We start from the raw sequence: 9,913 nt of genomic DNA, 5'->3' as shown, positions 1-9,913 counted from the left end.
CTTTAAAACACAATTGATATTTTTCGTTCACTTCTTTAAATTTTTTCAATCTTACCCCTGTTTCAAGGCTCCCTGACTTGGCTTTGAAAATAAAAATGCTTCGCAAATCATTGTTCATATAATTTATTTTCTCATAACGCCTTTTATATGTTTATATTCCTTTCAAACTGCTCTTCTTGAAACCTTCTTCATAACACTTTTCCTGCGCTTTCTCTTTAATTCTTTCTTCTGTGATTTTTTGGAGAGAAGTATGGTACAATAGGAAAAGGTCAGAATAAGGAGAGAATTTCGAACAGATAAAGGGGGCTGAAGGCCAAGTTCAACAGAACAAGAGGTAGAGAAAAGTGAGGAGTGTAAAACGAGTGGGAAAAAATGTAGAAAAAAGAAAAGAATGTATGAACGTGTAAAGGAAAGAAAAAGTGTGTAAGTTCAGTAAATATGTATAGAAAACCCCACACAACTCTCGTCATCGCAGGACACACAAAGCACGATGCACTCGCCATAACGGCCACTCTACACGATATTTCATGGATACTCTCAAGGCATTTATAGACGCTACTTGCAATCAAATGTACGATCAGGTTTTAATATGATACAGAATAATTGCTAATTGAAAAAATTAGTTCTTCTTCTTCTTCTTCTTTACAAATATAAAGCCCGACCTGACAAAGACCATTGGAAATTTATAATGTGTTTAAAGCCACTGTTGTAAACATGTTGAAGGCATGAGCTACCAAGGACTTTATATATTATTATTATTATTATTATTATTATTATTATTATTATTATTATTATTATTAATAATAATAATAATAATAATAATAATAATGATATGCATAACAATAAACGAAAAGTGGTTGGTGTGTTTACTTTGTACTTTTGTTTTGATATTATTGTTTTCCACCGTTAATTAAATTGCACTAGTTATTTTTTTCGTTTATTCTATTTGTAAAATGTTAACTTTTACCAATGTCAACTCATTCAAGAATAGTGATAGGCAGTGGGAATATTTACGGTGGAAAGGAAAATAAAAAAACGGGAATATTCCCGGGTTGTTCTCTTGCATATCAATTTCCGGGAAGGAATTTATTTCCATTTCTTTATTTTATTTTCCAATTTATAAGAAAAGTATGACAAATTACTTTATTTTCATTTATTATGATATACTTCTAGTTTTTAAACAATTCGGAGGTTACAAAAATTAAAATTCGTTGACTGTATTTTATATAACTAGTCATATGATTTTTTCTAGAAAGGGACATGTTTCGGTTAAACCGCGATGGTCGGTATAAAACTTGATATACATATACAGGACATATCATATAATGAACAATGTATGATAAGTCATTCCCCGTGTAAAAGTTGTTTTCCGCCGACAACGCCAACTATCCTTCGAAACACTAGCAGTTAAATTCCTCGTTATAGGTGCTGAGTGACGATCAGTCTGGCGGTCCAGTTTATCGTAGTAAGCTCGGATTAGTGTTAGGTCAGTGTGGAAAAAATGGGGCGGGCTGCTGGCATTAACCTCCTTCATGTAAGTGAATTGCTAAAAGACAAACTAAGGCGCAGATTTAAGAATCAAATATCAGTTGGAGCAGAAAATGAGTGAGTTGCAACACTTTGATGCAATTTAATTATCAACGAGTACGAAAATGTGTAATCGTGATTTACGTCGTGGTTCGGAACAACTTTTATTTCTCATATATTCCCCCTTTTCTTAGTTATGTTTCCCAGTTACGCCATGACGTAAACGACCACTGCCCATGCCTACAGTTTCAACCTACGATAACTGGGAGTATGGTAGATGAAAATGTAAGCAACATAAAGTTTGTTGTTTAGCTACACGTGTAAAGAAAATTAAGTATTAAACATGTAACACATGATAAAGTCACTTTTCGATAAAAGAAATATAATGTTACTATAAGAGCACAAGTATTACATGCTTTTATATTTCCAATATATTCATCATTAACAATTTAATACTAACGACACTACGGTGGCGTGGCTTTAGTAATGAATAAAGTGGTGGCTTAAAATGTTAGTAGACTCACGTGTGTCTTCGGCTAGCCTGTTGATGCTGCGTCTTTGATGTTCTACACTCGAGCATATGCACTACTTCTGAAGCTGAAGTTCCAAGGTCTGTGTCCCAATCGTGTCTTCTCCACTAATTATTCCGGATGACGCTATGCGTGTGTTGTCAACTTTATGACCTCGATCAAATCGTGTTTTAAAGCTCCACTTACATTCACAATAATAAAGGATATTCCACTTGATTAGTGATGTAACAATGTTTTCGTAAATACCTATTACGTTTAACTTTCAACACTAATGTATGAATTATTAAACTGATAGTCCAGGCCTCTTCATCACAAACGAGCTACAACTCAAAGCGAACGGGCTACATTCTAAGCAGCAAGGTACGCTGCTCTTCAGAGGAGGGCGCGCTACGACGCGAAGACTGGGAGTAAGAAAGCTCCCTCAAACTGTCCACTGCCGACTAACTGCTTTGTCCAATTCACTATCATATACATGTTTTTGGGTGTGGAGCTCTCTGGTGATGACGTATAATAACGAGCTCACACTCTTTGGCTGAAGAAGTGCGGGCATTTTAAATAATCAAATCAGCGTTGAGCAATGACAAGAAGTAAAGTGTTTTTGCGACTTTCCCGATCTTCCGGAGTTAGAGAACGTTCACAAAGGAAATCACTGTCTCTGCAACGCATGCCCATATATGGTTACGAAAACTAACGGAAGTCTACTAACACAGATGAAAAGACATTCCAAAGCGGTGACAGAGAGTTTCTAGAACATTTGGATTTATACGAAGGTTGGTTAATAAAGTTCAGAATAAATCTATTTTCTCAATGTTTCTTTTAAATCGCAAAAATGAGCTGTAGAACGGTGACAACCTATTGGGGCCCGAGCAGTGTCCGAGCAAATTGCTTCAATTTGTGAAGAGAACCCTGGCCGTTGAAGGGTTAATAGTTCATACTGGAATGTCACGTGAGGGTCAGTGTATTTTGGAACGTCCTTTATATGAATCAACTGTCACTGGAAATTCTCCATAAAGATTCAGTATATCGGACTACACTGTATACAACAAACTTCACTCGTTCACGAAGCGTTACTAGAAAATCACTATATTATGGAACACTCTGTATATAAATTGTAGATCGTTGGGGACTCACTATGAAAATTCGACGTATTGGGACTGCACTGTATATATTGCACTTCACTAAGTTACTGTGTGGTTATTCACCCTGTATGACAACAAGCCACCTTTGCTAAAGCCACCTATTACGTTCTTTAAAGCCACCTTTTATTTATATAAAGCCACTTTTAAATTCTAATCAAACCACCTTTTGTTTAAACAAAGCCACCTTTATGCCACCATTAGTAAATTGTTCATCATTAATTCGTTTATTTATATTTTCAGTTTATAGTTTTTTTTTGTTTATTCATTTTTTTTTCAAATATTGGTTTCTCACCATAATTAAATGTATCTTAATTCACTTTTCAATCATCTTTTGCAAAACACATGATATACTTAAACATGTTAATCCAAATAAATGTACAAATGAACATTAATATAGAAAATACTTAACTACTAGACAATAGCAACAATGTGTATACCGATTTCGGAAGTGTAGCCTAACAACGGAATGAACGTTAATATCGGAATTCCTAGTATAGGTATTTTGTGTAATGTTGTGTGTGTATATATGCATCTTTTTACAACAAACTTAATTAATACTTAAATTTTCTAAAATAACATCAAAATGATTATATCAACTAATATATATTTATAAAGACGAAACATTAATAATTCCAAAAAAATTTTAAAACAAGAATTCACAAAATAGTTATGACGTAAATCACATAATCATTATTGAAAATACTATATTTTCAATTTACTAAAAATCAAAATTACTAAAAGAAATTCAAAATCAAATATACTATCAAGTTTCAATAATCGTATTGCTCAAACAATAAACAAGAGTTCTGCTGGATTGTTTCAAGTGAATTTAGAATCAACTGTCAACTCACATTTTTTTTATTTATCAGCATTACTCACAACAAACGTAGACTTTTTATTTTACTTATTTATCAATTGCAGCAAGTATGCGGGCATCGATACTAGTGCACGGATCTTTTATTACACGGGCGAACATACGACTTTTGGCTGATACATTTATGATCTAATCTCATCTTCAACAAACATCTTATTGGCAAAGGCAAACTACAACTCCATCTTACGGGCATTAATCGCAAACACATATCACATAATAAGAGGGATTTACAATCCACCTCTAAAAAAACATTAAACACTTATAACAAATTCTCCCTACTCTTCTAGCATTCCCAAGCTAGGTATTCAAAGAGTGACAGGGAGCATATATCTCCGAACGTGAACCGCCCTCTAATGGCCTTTGGTTTCACGTTAAAGTACACGTACACCGTAACAAGAAACTGATACAAGGATGCCGCTCTATACAGCCTTTGGCATCTCGAAAATAGCCCTAACTTATTTGTAATGCTCAATTGCCATTCAGTTGAAAAACGTATATAGCTCAAAATCCTTTACACGCAATGATCTTGTTCGCTCGATGACCATTATCAATATCACCGTGCCAAATAGATTTTAATCTGATTGCCTCAATATCCTATAAGCAATGGGACCTGTCAATTACTATTAACTTGTACAGCAAACCAATTTCTTTCCATTATTATTATTATTATTATTCAAATTTTCAACTCTCAAATTCAATTTAAATTTCGTTATAGTTGTGTGAGTTTATTGACAAGTGCTGATTCAGAACGGTATTTTCTCTCCTTATAAGTTTTTGAACACAACAGTAATCGGATAAACAACAAAGTAAATTGTTAATTCTGATCATTCTATTCCAATGAACTGTGTAGCGAAAGCTTCAACTAACACTTTCCTCATATTGACAGATAAAAACTCTTAATAAAGTGAATTAAACCAAATTTTTTCTCCTGTATGAATTATTTAAAACAGAACGAAACTAACGATTAGGTATTCTCTCCTTTATGTGAGTCGTTGAGCAATAGATAAACTTGCAAAATTACGAAGACAAAATCTTTTTTTTTATATGTTTTCCACACCAAGATTACTTATTCATTTCTAAATATCTGTTTTCAGAATAATGATTGGAATATACGAACGTAATATATAAACATAATAGGATATATAAACGAAATTCAAATTCTGATTACATTTTCTCACTGAATATGCAAAATCTATTCATAAAGCTAGTAAAGTTCAAAACTAAACAAAATTTGCCTATACACTAATACACGTATTGTATCATGATATGCAAAACAATTAAAACATCATTCTATATACTTACATTACATAACCTAACTAGTAAACTTTTAAACGTTTTAATAAACAAATGAGTTAAACGGCGGTTAAGCCTTTCGAAGCTCCATCCTGCGTGTCATTGATTGACAAAGCAGGTCGTAAGTCATGAATTAAACAAAAATATAGGTTAATGAGTTGATCCCGAAGATCAATGAGCGCTGACTTACTATTTTCTTACAGCTCGAAGTATGCGGGATCGCCAACCTTCCCGACGATTTGGATAAAATCGCTTCTGCACGAAATCCTCGTACCTCCCAGCTGAATGCTTCGCGCATTACAGCTATGTCATAATCGGGTAAATTTTTCCAACCCCAATTGGACTGTCAGTATCTAGACCTACAGAAGGTATTTCGAGAAAATAAACGTATGAAAAGGACAATAAGGATACCCTGGGGAGGGGAAGTTCGATACTACAGCCCTGCACCTCAATATCATCAATCACTCAATAACTATTAATTGTTTTAGGCCCGCTCATACCTACAAAATTAGTAGGTTTACAATTGCATCCATTACAAGAACGCCAGCCGATTCGAAATGTGCGGCCTACTGGCAAAAATGCACTTATCAACATCAGTAATATCGTCACATCCGGGAGTAAATCACATCCGAGAATAGATCATTACATTGGACCGTATCACTTACGATCGAGAGTCATATTCGTTATTCAATTAATTTCACCTTATAACATTTATTATTCACATTTCCTCAATTTCTAAAATATGCTCATTTCAAAAATGTAAAACAATGTTTATCAAATTTTGTCCAAAATCAAACCAATAATGTTAATGAATTCAAAGCTAATGATAAATTCAATTATCAAATTTACATAATGTTTTATAACTTGTTCATTAAACGTTAATACAGTTTAGCACCTGCTGTTGCGTAATAAAGTTGATGTATTCTCATAATATAAAATTAATTCTGAAAAAAACATTGCCTAAAATTCCAACTTAACATCTTAAGTTTTTTATTTATTATAAGGTGGCTATAATAGTTTATCAACAACAATTTTGTGATGGACGTTTAATGGCAACTAACTGGGTTATGGGCACTTACAAAACTGAGCTAGAATAATTCATATTGCGGTTGTCTTTAAAAAGACAATTTGCACAACATAAGAGGGATAAATTCACCTCAAAACATAGGCGTTTCTAGAAATATTTCTTACGCATTCACATCGAACATAAAGGGGATATACATATCAACCTTTTGGACCATTGTCATTTAGTAGCATAAACGCACAAAAATATAGGCTTCTTGCCTCCTCCAGCACACATGGCTGGGAACTTAACAACAATGAGGGAAAAATCAACCTCGAATAACACAGATGCGGCCTTTCATTGCCCTTTGCATCGTGTACACTTCGCAATATATTTAATTCATGGTCCTCAATATAAGCGTCTGCCTCTCTATAGGCCCTATACGCTATGATCGCCCTCTATGCGAATATCATTGCTAACATCTTGAAATTCAACATCGGTGTCGCTCTTCAATTAGCCTTTGACACCGGCATTAACCCGCAATATGGAGCTGCTTATTAGCCCCTTCTAATCCATTCTTGCCCAATTATAGTTCCTAAATTGCCACTGGCCTTTTGCCTTGCATATCTCAGTTACTTACTGCCACTATACGCCCTTTTTTTTCATTTCGTTTCAAAGCATTTCAAATTGAACAAAACTGATTGCCAAATCGTTTCACTAAACTGAAACAAGTTTCTAATGCAAACTTAAACAAATAACGAGAATACTTCATCATTGAATTCTTTACGATGCAAAATATTATTCACTTTTAATAAAATTTTTCACTTTTAAATATACCAAATATTAAATACCTAAACAATCAAAAGTCGAAATAGAATTTTGAAGTGTGTGTGTCTAATAACCAAATTCACACACTAGCTGAGGTCCAATCGGACGCTACCCCGATTTCGTCACTGTAATTTGGGAAAGAAAATAGTAGTGACGCCTCTAAGGGTTGAATCATAGCCTTCAATCTTTTGCCCCTTCTTCACTTGTAAAACAGTTTTTGTAATTGAATAGAATTAAATTCGAAACTTCATTAGTGTCGTAACAAATACCCACTGACTTTGCATGAAGAACATCATATGTGGATAGTTTCGTAAACAAATTTATTAAATTCGACGTTATTTTCAATTACTTACAAAATCATACTAAGTATTATTTGATTTTCAGTATCTCAACGCTTAACCAGTCTTATATTACAAATTCAATATGCTTTTACACATGCTTTTGATGAGAAAGTTGGATGAAAAGATTCATTAACTGAAGAACACACATTTTTTTTTATTTATCCAAAAATCCAAATTTCATAATTAATTGTAACATTCATTAGTATTTCTCTAATTGAATTTTAAGTATTTCTAATTGCCTAACATTTCTCTAAATGCATGATGGTATGGGGACAGCTAAATATTTATATAATCATACAAGGTGAATGAATAAAAACTCGAAGAAACTGGACTAGTAAAATTTTATTAATGGCATTTGGTTCCCAAAACTGGAGGCACCTGAAAAGAAATAAGACATACAAAACATAAACATCCTAACAAAATTTGATACAGAAGTTCTGTATCCAAAACGGAATAATCAAAGTTTCCTAAAGTGGAGGGGTATTATTAAAATTTCAAAGTCCGAAATCGCGATCTAAATTGATTACCTATTTAAAATTTCCCAATAGTGTCCTTCCTCTGGTGTTCCCCTTCAACTCTCATCTCCAAAAGCTGTAAAGAAACAATAAAACATGATATTTAAATGATCGTACCTGATTGTAGATGGATATTGGTGGTTCCTTGAAACAGGCGCGTCGGTGGTGGTAGGCACACACTTAACCCATTTGGGACCAAATTATTATTTTTTCTGATTTCTTTCATTTTAAGAAGTTAATTTAGTTTATTATTGCGTAAGTATCACAAAAATATAACATTTTGATTTTTCCTGCGCATCAGATGTGACTTACGCCCTGTCCTATAAATAGGACGCTGGTCCTTTCTGATATACTAGAAAGGACATATATTTAACTAATTGTATTCTATTGTTTTAGTGAAGTAATTCAAATTTTTATCTCTAAGTGCCTCAAGGCATTGAGTGATAGCCGGTTTATCAAAGCATGAAGTTTTCCTTTATATATATATATATATATATATATATATATATATATATATATATATATATATGTGTGTGTGTGTGTGTGTGTGTATGCGTTTTTAATTAACATTTATTTACGGAAATTATACAAATACGATATATGGTACATAACTAAACAGAACATACAAATACCAGTATTTAGAACACCCAATTGTTATGTTTGAAGTACAGATAATTGCTATTTTGTAATTTTGATCTACCTGTGCTAGTTTGTTACACGTGTTTGACTTTGATTCAAGGTTTATTTTTCTTTGCCTTCGTTGTATTTCACGAAAGAATTTCAAACACAATGTGACATTATACTTTTCAAAGTACGATGATGGTTTTGAAGTGAATTCATTATCATGGCATCTTTACGTCTTCCTTTCCGTAATGAAGTAATCCCTTAGAGCGAAGCGTACATCATTGAATACATTTGAACAGGTGACTACCAAGTTTGATATATTTGACAGAAATGTTGCTAATAAATGTCAGAAGATGCACATTGGACTGAGTTGGTTTCGTAAACGTAATCATGAATGTACGATCATTATGTTAATAATTCGTGTAAATATCACGATACCACTTCTTGCCTCTTGTATCAATTCTAATTTTTTGATCCAGCAAATCGAGATGGTCGACACCTCCCGTGTGGTTATTGTAGTGTTATAACGTGAAGATCCTCAATTCTAATATGTTCATCATGCAGTCGGTTCCACCTCTTCGTTCGCTTTTAAAATTTGTGCCAATTACAACACGTCGATTGTCATGCCATTTGGCAATGAGAACTTACCTCCTAGTCGAATCTGTATTCATGTAAACTTCATACATATTTACTCAACTCTTTTGAATCAATGGATATACTGAGACACACGATTGCTTGGCAGAGTACGGGTTGTTCTGAATTCCAATTCACGAAGATGAATTAGCAGATCTCTACTTGCGAAAAAATTCTCAAATATAAAACGTGACCTTTCGGATCATCTGGTATATTGAGAACCTCTCTGGAATCTAAAGAAAAATATTCTCTATCATTATGTATATTGTCTCTAGCACTCTCCTTTATCTTCATATCATTTCCATAGAGATGAAATTTTTATAACAAGTTTTATAATCATACAAGAGAAAATGATCATTCTTTATCTCCGCACCATACCGACTTGTTTGTCTCCATTGTGTCACTGTTGAAAATAAAATAGAATATCTCTAGGTGATTTGTTTACAACATTTCTCTTTCAGTTCGCTCAAGTTTCTGTCAGTTTGTACACCAACTTGGGCAAGCTTTGTGTATGATGCGTCTATTTCTCTCCAAATTCGAACATTATTATAGAGCAATTTTCTCTCTCTTCCACTTACTTCTCTACTGTAACTATACTAAAGCTTA

This window comes from Thermobia domestica, chromosome 18, assembly GCF_964235325.1.
Source record: "Thermobia domestica chromosome 18, izTheDome1.hap1.1, whole genome shotgun sequence".
In the NCBI taxonomy this organism is placed as follows: Eukaryota; Metazoa; Arthropoda; class Insecta; order Zygentoma; family Lepismatidae; genus Thermobia; species Thermobia domestica.
This window is presented reverse-complemented; position numbering follows the sequence as displayed.